General features: G+C 40.9%; 1 protein-coding gene and 1 long non-coding RNA gene across 9 annotated transcripts in view; one reads left to right on the top strand and one right to left on the bottom strand.

The window, feature by feature from the left end:
- LOC124036254 (pre-B-cell leukemia transcription factor 3-like) overlaps window positions 1–15,491 on the bottom strand; it is a 75,930-nt gene that overhangs the window by 46,620 nt on the left and 13,819 nt on the right. The window lies entirely within an intron of this gene.
- Window positions 5,192–10,796, top strand: LOC124036256. The gene is made up of 3 exons (XR_006838900.1): window positions 5,192–5,565; window positions 6,434–6,539; window positions 10,069–10,796. It is a non-coding gene; the product is annotated as an uncharacterized LOC124036256 (long non-coding RNA).

Here is a 15,491-nt window from a genome sequence, read left to right on the forward strand (position 1 = left end):
GCATTTTCCAACATAGTGGAAGGAAACAGGGTATGAATACCCTCCTGAAATTGTACAGTAAGTGCATTAGATCTTAAGAATAAGTAGCTATTCTTCTGAAATTAATGTCATGTAATACTATCTATTATTTGTATACAGTATATTTTAAAAAGCCAGCTGTTTATTTCACACGCATGCACACACAAACACACACACAAACAAACACACAGGCATTTTGGAAGGGGTCCTATTTCATGGCTGTCCAGGATTAGCTGTCAGGCTAATTGCACACACCTGTGAGGGAGACCACACATGCCCTGTCACCACCTGCAATATGGAGCTGGCTTATTGCATGCTGTAATCCCCATACTACCAAAGTCCTGCCACCCAGCCTCAGCCCCGGCCAACTCTTAACATCTGTAATGGGGTCCAAGTAGACGTAGGTCCCTCTTACTCCACACCTAAACTACAGGTCCTCTCCAAAATTCTCAACATCAGTCCTGTGTCCCCTGGCCCTAACTTTCTCAAATGCAGCTCAAGCCGTCCTGTGCGAGTATGTGAGTATGCAAACTAGCCTTCAAAGTTGAGCAAGAATACAACTCTGGGGCAAAGTTATGTCAAATGCCATAGTGAGCATGGTTGTGACTAGCATACCTTAACCCTGGCAATGACTCACTCACAGAGATCCTGATGGAGCTTGCAGGCCCTTTGGGAGCTTTGAGTGTTTCCTGGATGGGGTTAAAGCTTGATTTGGTGTGCAGACAGTCATGCATGAGTGAGAAAGTGCTACACAATACCCAAGAGCTATGAAAAGAATATCCTCGGCCAAAACCTTGACATTAAGGGATTAGATAAATACAGTGAGCTCCCAAAAGAATTGGGACAGTGACACATGTTTTGTTGTTTTTGGCTCTGCACTTTGTATTTGAAATTATAGAATGACTATAAGGTTAAAGTGCAGACTGTCAGCTTTGATTTGAGGGTATTTTCATCCATGTCGGGTGAACCGTTTAGAAATGTTTTGTACATAGTCACCCCATTTTAGGGGACCAAAAGTATTGTGACAAATTCACTTATATGCTTATTAAAGTAGTAAAATGTTTAGTATTTGGTCCCATATTCATAGTATGGAATGACTACATCAAGCTTGTGACATTACAAATTTGTTGGATGCATTTGCAGTGTTTCTGATTATTTTGTGCCGAATAGAAATGAACGGTAAATAATGCATTATGTCATTTTGGAGTCATTTTTATTGTAAATAAGATTTGAACCTAAAAGGGTTCTTCGGCTGTCCCCATAGGAGGACCCTTTGAAGAACCCTTGTTGATTCCATGTAGAACCCTTTTCGTTCCAGGTAGAGCCGTTTTGGGTCCATGTGCAACCCTTTACATAGAAGGTTCTACATGGAACACAAAATGATTCTAGGTGGAACCAAAAAGGGTTTTCTTAAGCGAACAGCCGAAGAACCTTTGTGCATCTGTAACGCTCACTCATCATTATTCACAAGTCATTCAGGATTATCCGTAATCGTGGTAGGATCAAATTAAAGCTGACAGTCTGCATTTTAACCTCATAGTCATTGTATCATTTCAAATCCAAAGTGCTGGAGTACAGAGCCAAAACAACAACATTGTTCTAGTCCCAATACTTTTGGTGTTCACTGTATTTCTCAATCTTAATGGTTCACTATGCAGAAATTGCTCCACCATTTCCTGGTTGGTAAATTCAAATATTTCGCCCAATTTCAGTTTACAAAACAAGAAAGTATAGTGTAGAGAATCATTGTACCATCTAAACAATGATTTATCATCTATATCATTGTACCATCTATTTTCAGCTGTTTGAAGCTGGTGTACAAAACCGAAAGTAAAAGACAAAAAAACTCAACTTAAGAACGGGAAGCATACAAATAGTGCATATTGAACAGATCTACCACTTATTAGATTTGCTTTCAATAAGAATGACAGCTGTATAAGAATGAATGACAGCTATATGAGAATGACAGCTGAACCCCCCTTTTTCTCCATATCCAATTATAATCTTCGCTGAAACTCCCCAACAGGCTCAGGAGAGGTGAAGGTTGAGTCATGCGTCCTTCGAAACATGACCCGTCAAACCACGCTCCTTAACAGCCGCCCGCCCGCTTAACTCAGAAGCCAGCTGGACCAATGTGTCGAAGGAAACACCATTCAACTGACGACCAAGATCAGCCTCCAGGCACCCAGCCCACCACAAAGAGTCACTAGAGCGCAATGAGCCAAGTAAAGCCACCCCCTCCGGCTACACCCTCCCCTAACCTGGATGACACTGGGCCAATTGTGCACCACCCTATGGGAATCCCAGTCACAGCCAGTGTGACACAGACCTGGGATTGAACCCGGGTCTGTAGTGATGCCTCTAGCACTGAGATGCAGTGCCTTAGACCGCTGTGCCACTCGGGAGGCCCAATAACACACACAATTAAGGCATTTTTTCCTTCAGTGAGCCAGGACACCATAGCAAGATATTTAAACCTATGACTCAAAAAGACATGTAAACTGTCAGAAGCCATTCTCTGATGTTAAATAGAAAAGTATTGTCAAATGTACTGATACTTAATGACATTACTTCACAGCAAGAGGGGTTTCACGCATTCCTGATAATCACCTCTATTACTAACCCGAGCTAGCTAGCTAACTCAGAGGCCTGTGCAAGGGAGGGAGCAGTACGAATAGCCCAAAGGAGAGTTGTAATGCTGTTGAGATTGCACACTGTACATCACATTGAACAGTAAACACACTGAGAGTCACAGTGTGTACTATTCCCCGGCTCAAGTGCCAGCTAACCAGCAGTAAGCAGGGCTTCCTCCAGTTGCTGCCTGCATTGAAATGGTTAAGAGAGCATTAAGCCATTTTGCTCAATAGCCTTTGATCAATACAAAGAAGTGCTTGGATTGCGTGTTCTTATTTATGCCCTGTGAACACATGCATGCACACACATGCCTATGCACACATACAAACACCAACAAACACACTTTGCTCCAAAAAGCGTTGCTATACCACACTAATTAGTTAGAATATCATGAGAAGGAAAGGCCAGTAACCTTTGGCAACGGACTGAAATACTAAAAACAGCCTTCCTAGGCACTTGTCTTACATCACCTTTGAATTTGAATTTTAACTATTCGCTCAATTGATTTAAATGCTAGTTTGAAGAGAGCCTAGTAGAAGGCTACTGTAAATCCTGCTCTCCTTTAATGTTTGCTGCAATTCCTCTGAAATGGGGAATATTGATCAGTGTGATTTCCCTGGGTAGCCAGAGCCAGGCAGAAAGAGTGACAGACATTCTTTAAGAGACATGGAGCCAAAAAGTAGAGGGGATGTTTTTTGCAGATGTTTTCTACATCCCGATAAGCTGATAGACGACACGCATCACTTCCCCATGCTGCATGTGTTGTACGTTGTTGTGCTGACAATGGTGGATTTGCTTTAACGTGGGACTGTCGGCTACACTGGCTCTAGCTCATCTAATGGGTATTCTAATGGGTATTCTAATGGGTATTCTAATGGGTATGGTAGGAAAAGCTCTTTTCTTCTTACTTCAAAACTGTGGAGCGGAATCTGCCATTATTTGCACTAGATCAAAGCATGTAATCATGTTTCAGAAATCAATAATTGCTATTTTCTCTGAGTTGCCTGTTTTTCTTGGCTGGAATGTTAGAGCCCCTGAAACAGATGAGTTAGCTAAGTGGGTTCGCTAAACGGAGGGGCTTTAGCTGGTCAGGTAAAGAGTATGTATGCATCAATGCCTGGGAACCAGTGAGTCGTGATCTGATGTTGGTTTTACATTATTAATTTGAGACACACAAGGTCATTGGAGCCTGATAGTCCTGGGAACTGGTTGTTATCTTAACAAAGTTGTCAACCTGCATCTGCATTGACTGATATGGCACTGATTGATAACACTGGGCTGAGTAGCGGTTCTGGATATTTTTTGATGATCTCTGAAATGTAAATGCCAGACATTTTGCTTTAAAAACAAAAACACAAAAGTGATTTTTGGAATACTGAAAACAAATGTTTATGCAGTCTGTTTGGTGTGCAAACTGCCAGAACTAAAACATATCCTTATTCCCTTAAATCTAGCTCAAACGCAAATGTTAAGGGAATATTGTCAGAACGTATGGTCAGTTGGAAGAGAAAGCACACCTATTGTGTGAATTGTTTTATTCTAACTGGAAAATAAACATTTGAAAAACCTGTGCATTTTTTTTTTTTACAAAAGGGTGGAATCCTGAGCAGCTGGTATGAAATGAACTCTTCTGTAGAGGGAATGCCAGTTTCAGAGCGCCTTGAGCATCGATTTGGAGCCAAGGCAGTAAACAGCTTTTATCAGCAATAATGATGGCATAATCCCAGTTAAAGAGGAAAGTAGCATATGGCATCAGGCTTACAACTGCAATCCCAAACAAAGTAGGAGGATTTATAACACTATGTCCACTTGAAGGATATTTGATAGCCAATACTCTTCTCTTTTTTTCTCATTCACAGGTTATCATCGACACTGTTAGAGATTAACCCGACTCATGGGATTTATTTATTCATTCATTTTTGTCATGATTTGAATCATGCCAATACACACCATAAGAGTGTATTACTGCACCATAAGCAACATAAGCAGCATGGCACCATATGGTTAATAGCTTACAACTGGCAAGTGGGGAAGTATCCATGTTAGCCATGCTACCATGTTAAACAACTTGTCACAAGGTATCAGTCAAAAAAATCCTGGCTGATATAAAATTATATAGAAAGGTATAATACCTCAATATTGCTGCTGTATTGCGAGCACCTGAACGGACTAGCTACAGTAGTGTACAGCGTGTTTATGCAGAGCAAAAGCAGTCTCTCTACTTCCCCTAAGCAGCAAATTTAAATGTATTATCAATCAGGCCTATTGCATGGCTGGGGCTCTGAAGTAGAAATTCACTGCTCCGCAATATCTATATTTCTGTTGTCAGTTCTATCGTATCTCCCTTCATTAAACCTATCAAGTTTTCCCTTTGATCACGCAACCAAGGCCAGAAGGCAGATTTGTTCCTGGAACAGTGTGCGCCTGCCAAGTTGCTCTCGAGACCGGCTTCAACCTCCTCCATTGATTTTCCTCCAAGCTGCGACCATTCATTGTTTGTGACATTCTCCTGTCGCCTCTTTAACACTCTTCAACCAAATCAATTTCATATTTTTGTCAAAGCCTTGCAAGAGGATGAGCCTGATGGAAAGGGACTATACATGATTTAGGATGTCGATTTTCTACAACAGTTTTATCTGCAGTTTTTACAAGACTTTTACATTTAAGGACAGAGAGGAAGAAGAATGTGCTGTCCATCACTGTAAGCTAACAGTCCTCTTAACCGCCTCTCTAAACAAATGTTTAAAAGAAAAAAGGGGATAAAACACTGCAATTCTGTGAGACAAGAGACACATCATGTATGTCTGTGGAGCACAAAAAAACTCATACTTGATTTAGCAAAAAATGACAACCATTTAAAATACAATCTTCCTAGAATTGTAACCTAAAAGCTCATTCACAAACTAGCAAAAGGTAAGACATATTTGTATTATGACCAAACAGCATGCACTTATATTTTATGCTTTACATTATAGGAATTCTAATCTTATTTATTTTCCTTTTTATGTTTAATTTGTTCTGTTACTTTCTCTCTCATCTCAGCAAGCGTATGCCATTCTGCTTCGCCCTCTATTATAGTCTTGATACCAGAGTCACAATGACAACAATAATAACAAAACTGACCTTGACTTTCGGCATGAATTCTAAGAGTACTATTTGATAACAATATTAACTGTAGCCATAATGAGATGAATATTCCCTATTTAGCGTGGAAAGCTTTAGGACAAATTCTGAGGGGAGAGTCTGCTCCAGCTACATGCTGGTCACTCTTGATGATTTATTGCCTCCTAGCTGTTCAATTTCACATTTTGTCCTCGTCATATCCCCGACTCATGATCATTCTGCGCTGACCCTTGTAGGGCAGGCAGGGAATATTGATAAAACAATTATCTGCTTGCCGTTCATTTGATTTTCCATTTCAATTACGGATTGGAGAAGGCAAAAAGAAAAAGATTGCAGCATTGATTTTCCCCCCTACCTTACAACAGGAAGGAGGCTGGGTTTGATGGGATGCTTTGGTGACATGAAATGGAGGCAGGTGAAGCGAGGCATTCGGTAGCTTCAGGCTTTCTACATCTTATTTTCTGTTGCCGGTGTAAAGGCTTTGCTTTATGGCCTGTTCTCAAATTAGGTTATAAAGATGTCATAGGGACCAATGACGGTATTTTAAAATGCAACAAGATGGTGAATAAAATTTTTAAAAAAATACAAAAAGGGTATACATGTTTATCATTGAAAATCTCAAACAAAATCTTAACCCAATTTCCATCCCACTCTATAGGCTAAAGGGTTTGACGCCTGTCCTCTCCACCAGTGGAGTCTGAACTGCGATGGGATGAGCTGCTCTCCATGGGGGAGCACCATATTCACACCACTGCTGACCTGAGGTAAATCAGTGTCGGGTCCTCTGGAGGCCAGGGGCCCAAGAGGTCAGGGCACTTTGTCAGTGACACCATTCCATTCCCCCATTCTGATGTTCTGCCAGTGTGTATTTGTCACTCTGAAATGACAACATACTGTAGCTGCATCATACTAGTACTCCCCATGGCACTGACACAATCCTTACTCCACATGGGGCTATGCTCTGGTTGAGAGGATACAGTTTGACCAGACCAGACAACAGAGCGTTATGTACAGTATTCCAATAACAATTCAACTATACACAAATAAAGGCTACAGGCATTTGAGTGCAAATTCTGTCATACTGAAAAATCATGTAAATATATACAGTGCCAGTCAAAAGTTTGGACACACCTACTCATTCAATGGTTTTTCTTTATTTTTACTATTTTCTACATTGTTGAAATAACACATATGGAATCATGTCGTAACCAAAAAAAGGTTAAACAAACCAAAATATATTTTACATTTGAGATTCTTTGCCTTGATTACAGCTTTGCACACTCTTGGCATTCTCTCAACCAGCTTCATGACTTAGTCATCTGGAATGCATTTCAATTAACAGTTGTGCCTGGTTCAAAGTTAATTTGTGGAATTTCTTTCCTTCTTAATGCATTTGAGTCAATCAGTTGTGTTGTGACAAGGTAAGAGTGGAATACAGAAGATAGCCCTATTCGGTAAAAGACCAAGTCCATATTATGGCAAGAACAGCTAAAATAAGCAAATAGAAACGATAGTCCATCATTACTTTAAGGCATGAAGGTCAGTTAATCAGGTAAATTTCTAGAATTTTGAAGGTTTCTTCAAATGCAGTCGCAAAAACCATCAAGCGCTATGAAACTGGCTCTCATGAGGACCGCCACAGGAAAGGAACACCCAGTGTTACCTCTGCTCCAGAGGATAAGTTCATTAGAGTTACCAGCATCAGAAATTGCAGCCCAAATAATTGCTTCACAGGGTTCAAGTAACAGACACATCTCAACATCAACTGCTCAGAAGAACCATTACTAAAGAACACGAATAACAAGAAGAGACTTGCTTGGGACAAGAAACCCGAGCAATGGACATTAGACAGGTGGAAATCTTTCCTTTGGTCTGATGAGTCCAAATTTTAGATTTTTGGTTCCAACCACTGTGTCTTTGTGAGATGCAGAGTAGGTGATTATCTCCACATGTGTGGTTCCCACCATGAAGCACGGGGGACGAGGTGTGATGGTGTGGGGGTGCTTTGCAGGTGACACTGTCAGTGATTTATTTAGAATTCAAGGCACACTTAACCAGCATGTCTACCACAGCATTCTGCAGCGATACGCCATCCCATCTGGTTTGTGCTTAGTGGGACTATCATTTGTTTGTCACTCGGACAATGAACCAACACACCTCCAGGCTGTGTAAGGGCTATTTGACCAAGAAGGAGAGTGATGGAGTGCTGCATCAGATAACCTGTCCTCCACAATCACCCAACCTCAACCCAATTGAGATGGTTTGGGATGAGTTGGACCGCAGAGTGAAGGAAAAGCAGCCAACAAGTGCTCAGCCTATGTGCGAACTCCTTCAAGACTGTTGGAAAAGCATTCCAAGTGAAGTTAGTTGAGAGAATGTCAAGACTGTGCAAATCTGTCATCAAGGCAAAAGGTGGCTACTTTGAAGAATCTAAAATATATTTTGATTTGTTTAACACTTTTTTGGTTACTACATGATTCCATGTATTATTTCATAGTTTTGATGTCTTCACTAATATTCTACAATGTAGAAAATAGTAGAAATAAAGAAACACCCTTGAATGAGTAGGTATGTCCAAACTTTTGACTGGTATTGTATTTCAAATGTCACAAAACTTCAACAGGAAATCATGAAGTCTATACAGAAGAAACGAGTAAGACATGGATGTGGAATTCTGGTGTTCATGAGCATTGAGCAAGCCATGTGAAATAAATTTATTAGCATATAAAGTAAATAATTCTGTATTTGGAACGTTGGTAATGGGTTAAGACCTAATGGGAATCCTAGTAAAATAGCCTTCTGGGAGCCTGGGAAAATGTGCCTCAGTGAAGTGGCCGGCTCCTGGCCAAAACTATGTGTAGAGGGGAAGGGGAAGGGAGGGGAGGCGCTGACTTCACAGAGATGGCAGGACAGTGTGTGAGAGAGAAAGGGGGAGGCAGAGAGAGAGAAGGAGAGAGACTGCTCTAGGAATCTTCACCCATGGATGATGTTAAGTTCCAGTGTTGAGCATAATCGTGTAAAAACGCTGAAGACTTGAAATGGCTGATGATAATGCTATTGCTGGCCAGTGATCCAGCACGGTCCCAGGCAGCAGCAGCAAGGCACCCAGTGCTCTACAACCTCCTATACTGCAGTCCGCTTCAGCGCACACAGTGGCTCCAGGGGAATTCACATGGCTGACCTTAAGGAAGTTTGGCTTTGATCAAAGTTTAGCGTTAGCAGGATTGGGCTGCCTGCTGCAGATCAGGCTAGGGGATCAGGGGCTAAAGCCAGGGGCCCTGGCAAAGATCTGTTCCCAAAGCTCCAGTGCACCCTTCCAAACCAGGATTCTGTTTGGCAATTAACGTAATGAACTGGACAACGTAAAAACGCATAATTACCTTTCTTTATCCCCATCCATTGAGGTGCCTCTCCTACATTTTCTACCATGTTTACCACTCTATCATAACTGATAGGAGGGCTTGACCTGTCTCTAACTGAGGACCTCCCTATCCTACATCACCCAGAATTCCTCAAGCTGATATGTTATGATCATCCTAACTGTTAGTATTCTCCCTTATGTCTAGGGTTGCTAAGCTACCGGTAGTTTACCAAAGTTACCGGAATCTTCAGTAATTTAGGTAATTAACAGAAAATCTATGGTATCTAGTGTAACTTGGGTAATTTATACTTGAATATAAATATTGGTCTCCATATTTTCCCTGAGTTTCTAGGGGAAATGATTAAAGAGAAAATAGCCTCATTAATGTAAAAAACTAAAAGAATCTCATCAACAATGGCAATATTTTCAATAAACTCTGCAACTCCTCTAACTGGCACCAGTTTGATGCCAAAACATTGACAACAAATACATACTGACATAGTAAAATAAATACAAATGTGTACAAAAAAAATATAAAGGATATTTCATGCTGAAACCCTCACATTAAACACCAGTGCTATTCACTAGGTTGATGGTTTATATTTAGGATCATGTTTTACAGATTTCTCATTAAATTTTTTATTTTGAAAATCATCGTATTTAATTATTTCATATATTTTAACATGTGATAAAGACACATAGAGGGTCAGAGATGATTAGAAACACCTGTGGTAATTTGAAGTACCCAAAATGACCACTAGATGTCTTGTGATAGATTACATAAAATCCTTGAAAGATACCAAAATTCTGGTAGATTACTGGTAAACTTCAAAAGTTTACAGTAATATACCATCCCTTCACAACCCTGCTTTATGACACAATAAATCATTTCACAAGTGCTGACACGTCTGTAAAATAACACTTTCTTGTAGACTTCCTTGTCATCAGCAGGGGTGAAACACTGCAGCCCTTGTTCAGAGAGCAGCCAACAAGGAGAGGCCATGGAAAGAACAGAGGGGCAGACAGAAGAGAGAGTGGAGAAAGAGAAGAAGACCTCCAGTAGGGAGAGAGGTAGTGCTTCCAGGGCATATGGTGTGTGTGTGCATGAGTGTGAAAGATAGAGCCATGTGTCCATATGTGTTGCTGGGAGTGCCCGTGCTCTCGTTCCCCCATCCAACCTCCCAACTCGTCGATGCACAACATGTCTGCTCGCTCCCTTTTCATTTGAACACATTTACTAGCCCCAAATTTCACTTCAATCTCACCTCATCTCTCCATACTACATTAACCCCTGGCAATTGCCTTCCAAATGACCCCATTAAGCCGTAATTGCCTCAGCAGGCCCGCTCCCTCGCTTGTAATTCTGTGCTGCTCGCCCACCAGACGTTCCCCCGGCATTGTTTCATGTTCTGGCTCCCATCAGTGAGTTCAGATGCTGACCCCCCCCGCCATCGTGGCCGGAGCCACCGCTCCACTCACTGACCGCTAGCTAACAGTGGCACTGTCAGATGACTACTACCCCCCCACGCCACAGTGAGCTCACACACACTGGAGGCACCATGCATTCACTTCCTCCTCAATGACCAGACACACAACCGATTTGATTGACAACCTTGCAGATGATACAGGAGCCATTCATTGACGATCAATGACTCTGAACTTCAACCTAGATTACCTCAGACTCAGACTATTTTAGTGTTATACTCCATTTATGATAACCGCTGTCGTGACGTTGTAATGGAAATATGCTATGGAAGTGTGATGTAATATATTTTTCTTGATGTGTGCAAATATCAGCTCTCAAGAACCAAAGCCAAGATTTTCATGTGATGTGTTCAATATTTAACTTATTAAGTGATTGGTGTGATATCTGAGCATTTACAGCCAATGAGCTAACAATCCATTTTTGCCTTCAGTATTAATCATGTTCGTGTTGGGAGAGAGTGCAGCCAGCAGTGACACCCGCCATGGCACCTCCCAACATTGCCTCACCTTCCGTGTTCCCACCAGGGAGCTTGTGTCAGGACTGCTCAACTATTTTGATGAGGGCCTCCATGGGTAACTAACGTGCAAATGCAGATGGGTGGGGAAAGCAATCCTGACAGTGATGTATTGCAACTGGTTGCAGGTGTCAGAGAAGAGAGAGGCTTGGCCAGCCATTGGTGTGCGTGTGTGTTTGGGGGGGGGGTAGGACTGATACCCCATCTCCTCTCAGCCACCATGTCCACACTGCCTCCCACAACTGGTTCATTACCCCATCAAAGCCCTCATCTTCTCCTCTCACAAACCCCTCTCTCCTCTGCTCTCTCTCTCTGTCTCTCTGCTTCTTCACAGCACTACTCAGCTAACATCCATAATGTATGTGACATTTGAATACAGTACTGTTGACATACGTTCAGTAGAAAACTGATAATAACAAATCAATACTCTATACTAGACTATACATTATAAAATATTGTGGTACAGTTCTACATAAGTATTGTATATTTAACGAATCCACCCAATACACTACACAGGACACACATTCATGCATTGTAAACACACACACATACGCGTCGTTTATAGCCATTTCATTGTTTATTTTTTCAGTTTTTAAATAGCTCATTCATTTAAATTCATTATTTTCCAAAGCAAAATGTTCCCTCGGAATATCAAGGTGTTTTTGTTGCAAAGCTCTAACTGATCCAGGGGGATTTGGTTCCAACAGCCTGTCTCTCCCTGGCCTTTCAACACAAAACTCTGTGCTCCAATCAAAATGAACCACCAGGGACCCCCCCCCCCACACACACACACACACCCTCCCCTCCCCCGAGCTATGCCTTCTCTGAGTGCTGTGATACCAGCATCTCTGCCATTGATCGCAGAGTTTTGCAAAGAGCACGCATGCTAGTATTAGCAGAGAACAAAGGCCTGTGCTGCCTTGATAAACTACTGCACACGATTAATGCACCTAATGTCTCAAATATATATATTTTTTTTTCTCCAAAGAATAGATCACTATTATACAGGTTAACTAGGGTCTCACACTAGTCACAAGTAATATTTTTTGAGAAATTGTATGATTCTTCAAAAAATGTATTGATATCTTTGTGGTTTACAATTGACTTGTCATATATGATAAGTATATACATATACAGTATGTAATAAATATACAATGTTTTGTGTGATGCAGTTCTATGCACTTCAATTGCTTTCATTATGTCCAATCTAATTTCAGGCACTAAGTACATTAAATGAAATACAGCTTTATTGATCCATAAACTTCAGCTGACACAAATCAAGGAAATCTAATACATTATAATTGGGATAAATCACAATTAACCCACGGCAAACTCAGTTATTGGTCGACCACTGACATAGTGCTAATTATTTTTGGAAAACTGTGTAATTCTTCCTGGCAAAGTTTAAAAATAACTCTTCTATAAATACAGTATGTGCTCGTTTATTTAATCAAAGGCTAATTTACTTCTGACAGAGAGTAAATTCCACTATTTTCTGTGAGGCTCTATAAAATTGCCATCATTTTTAATTAATTCTTAATTAAAATATATTACACCACAGCTTCTACCCATCTCTCTTGATATTCTAACATAATCAATTCAGAACCATTTACATATCATTAATTAAAAGCTTTCCTCTCTCATCCTTAAACTCATAATGAGGGCCTATTCCTCATTAACAACCTATAAGGTAGAATATAACAATGCAGTGGAGAATGGATCGCAGATTTTACAATGTGTCCTCTGGTTTTCAGCAGAGCTTTTTCTCATTCTAAAGTTGACTAAAATGTTGCAGTGTAAATTTTTAAAGCACTGGAGGCCTATGGGTGAAACATCATCATGTTTAGAAATCACAATCAGAATTGTGCAAAAAGTAAACCTATCGTTCCCAATTTTGCTATTCAAAGAACATACTCATCTTTCAGAAAGGGGAGTTTAAATGTATTTATAATGCAAAGAGAATTGACAGTTAAATATCAGCAGTCCTGCATTTTACTGTATAATGAATTGTGCAGTAAAATAAAAAATAAAAAGCATGCGTGTATTCATTACCCAGGCTTTAAAAACGCTGCCACGTTTCAAATATCTCTCCATCTTGAGCTCTCTCTTAAGGAAGAGTAATAATATCAAGTAATGGTAGGTATTGTTATGCCGAGGATCAGGCATATCCTGATTTTTATCGTCAGTCTCTCACAGGTGCTCCAGCGTTACTTGTCACGACTGCATGTCTGGGTCTTCCACACGTCAGATGGAAATCTCTGCACTTGGTGTTTCAGCAGGGTGACAGCAATTTATTTGAATGTTTCGTCACAACGGTGGTGCATATTGTGTTGGCTGTCCGCACACCAGAATGGCAACAGCTCGTACCATTCTGACACACACATAGTGCTGTCACAAGTCCTGCCATATTAGCCAAATGGCCAGTGAGGGGGTGACACGTTTTTAATTCCTTATTCACAACCCAGATCCCGGGATATGTCTTATATTCAACCATCGAAACCACCAAAATGACTGATTTGTGCAAAATGAACCGAGTCAAAGACACACTGACACATTCCACCAATGTAAGGCAATCAGACAATAATCAATAACAATGCTTGTGTGTTATAACCTCAGTCGCTGTTGAATAGTCAGTATTATTAAGGAGTTCTAGCAGGTGGAGATCAGCAGTCTCTCTGCACCTCCGGGTTGTACAAACAGCCTTTACCCTGATAAGTTTAGGCCTATGCCCAATTACACGCTTGCAAAGTCATGCCCAAGTAGAGAATTATGAACAGATCCTACCGCAGCCTCATCCGCAGCCTCATCCTCTCACACAGTGTTAATACCACCGGCCCAAAGCAAGCTAACAGGAACACACACACACACTCACAGACATATACAGACAGCTAAAGCATTGCTGTACTTCAATCTGCAACCACAAACACTCGTTTCTAAGAGCAATAAACAAGAGTGGGTTGACCATAATTGACTCCACGGTGGATAACAAACATATTCATGAATGAAAGAAATACATCATGTTGTTGTGGCCAGGAAATAACAAGAAAGAGAGCATGTCATAAAACTGTTATGTATTGGATTCACACCTATAGTAAATATTAAACTTACATTACATTACAGTACAGTACGGAAACAACTTCAAAGCCAAAATAGTTTAACACCAAGCTGTCAGCAAATGTCAAGAATCTTATTGACTTGGGAACTGACATGAATATGTTGTCTCTATTTTACAATAGGTGCTTATATTTCACTAGCCAGAATAGCCCAAGGCTGGCTGTGTCAGTACATACCTACTACATACCGACTACATAATGTAAATACAATTCCTCGTATTATTCTGGAAGAACAAATTTAGCACACACCGGATAATCAGTAAGTTAATGAAATCCTCTCAAAGATAAGAACTCTATTTTTACACTGTGATAATTAAAGTACTGCACAGTTATAATTTACAGCCCTCGCTTAATTGCATAGGAAAAGTAAAATGGGAAAGGTCTATGAGGAGATTAAAATGAGTGTGTGTGTGTGTGTGTGTGTGTGTGTGTGTGTGTGTGTGTGTGTGTGTGTGTGTGTGTGTGTGTGTGTGTGTGTGTGTGTGTGTGTGTGTGTGTGTGTGTGTGTGTGTGTGTGTGTGTGTGTGTGTGTGTGTGTGTGTGTGTGTGTGTGTGCGTTTGCGTTTGTGTTTCTGCTCTCGATGTTGGGTTGCAGCCTCAACAAGAGATTTCCATGCATCTAAACAAAAGCATTATATCTTTTAGCATCATGGAATCAATCAAGGATTAGGTAATGAAATATGTACTGTCCTATTTTCTTCTGCTACCAGGCCCTTTGACAAATCGAGCGCAATCCAAAATCTCCATAAATCACTATTAAAGAGAAGTATATCATCTCCAGCGCATATATCTTCCCCAGCCTGACCCGTAGACTAATGAGAAGAGGCCTAGACTATCTTGTCTGATTAATTAATTCAAAATGTCGCCTGTTATTCAAATGTGAGGCTGGTGTTATTTGAATAAGACTTGACAGAAATGCCTGAAGAAATCATTTCTGGTTTGTGAGGTTGCTGTTGCATTACTGATGATGGCTTATGGAAATGTTAGAAGCAGGGAGTATTTTCTCGCTCTGCGCCACTTCTCTCCCCCTCTCTCTCACCTCTCTCCCCCTCTCTCTCACCTCTCTCCCACTCTCTCTCACCTCTCTGGTCATGATAGCTCAGAGAAGTATGTCATTACTTCTACCCGTTCACAATTAGGGTTTTAGAACTTATTTCCACTGTCCTCTGTGTTTTTTGCATTCCGTCCCACCACTGGCCCAGATCTGCAGGGCAGTGCTTTGGCTCCACAAGAGGCATGCTG

This window comes from Oncorhynchus gorbuscha, linkage group LG05 (assembly GCF_021184085.1).
Source record: "Oncorhynchus gorbuscha isolate QuinsamMale2020 ecotype Even-year linkage group LG05, OgorEven_v1.0, whole genome shotgun sequence".
In the NCBI taxonomy this organism is placed as follows: Eukaryota; Metazoa; Chordata; class Actinopteri; order Salmoniformes; family Salmonidae; genus Oncorhynchus; species Oncorhynchus gorbuscha.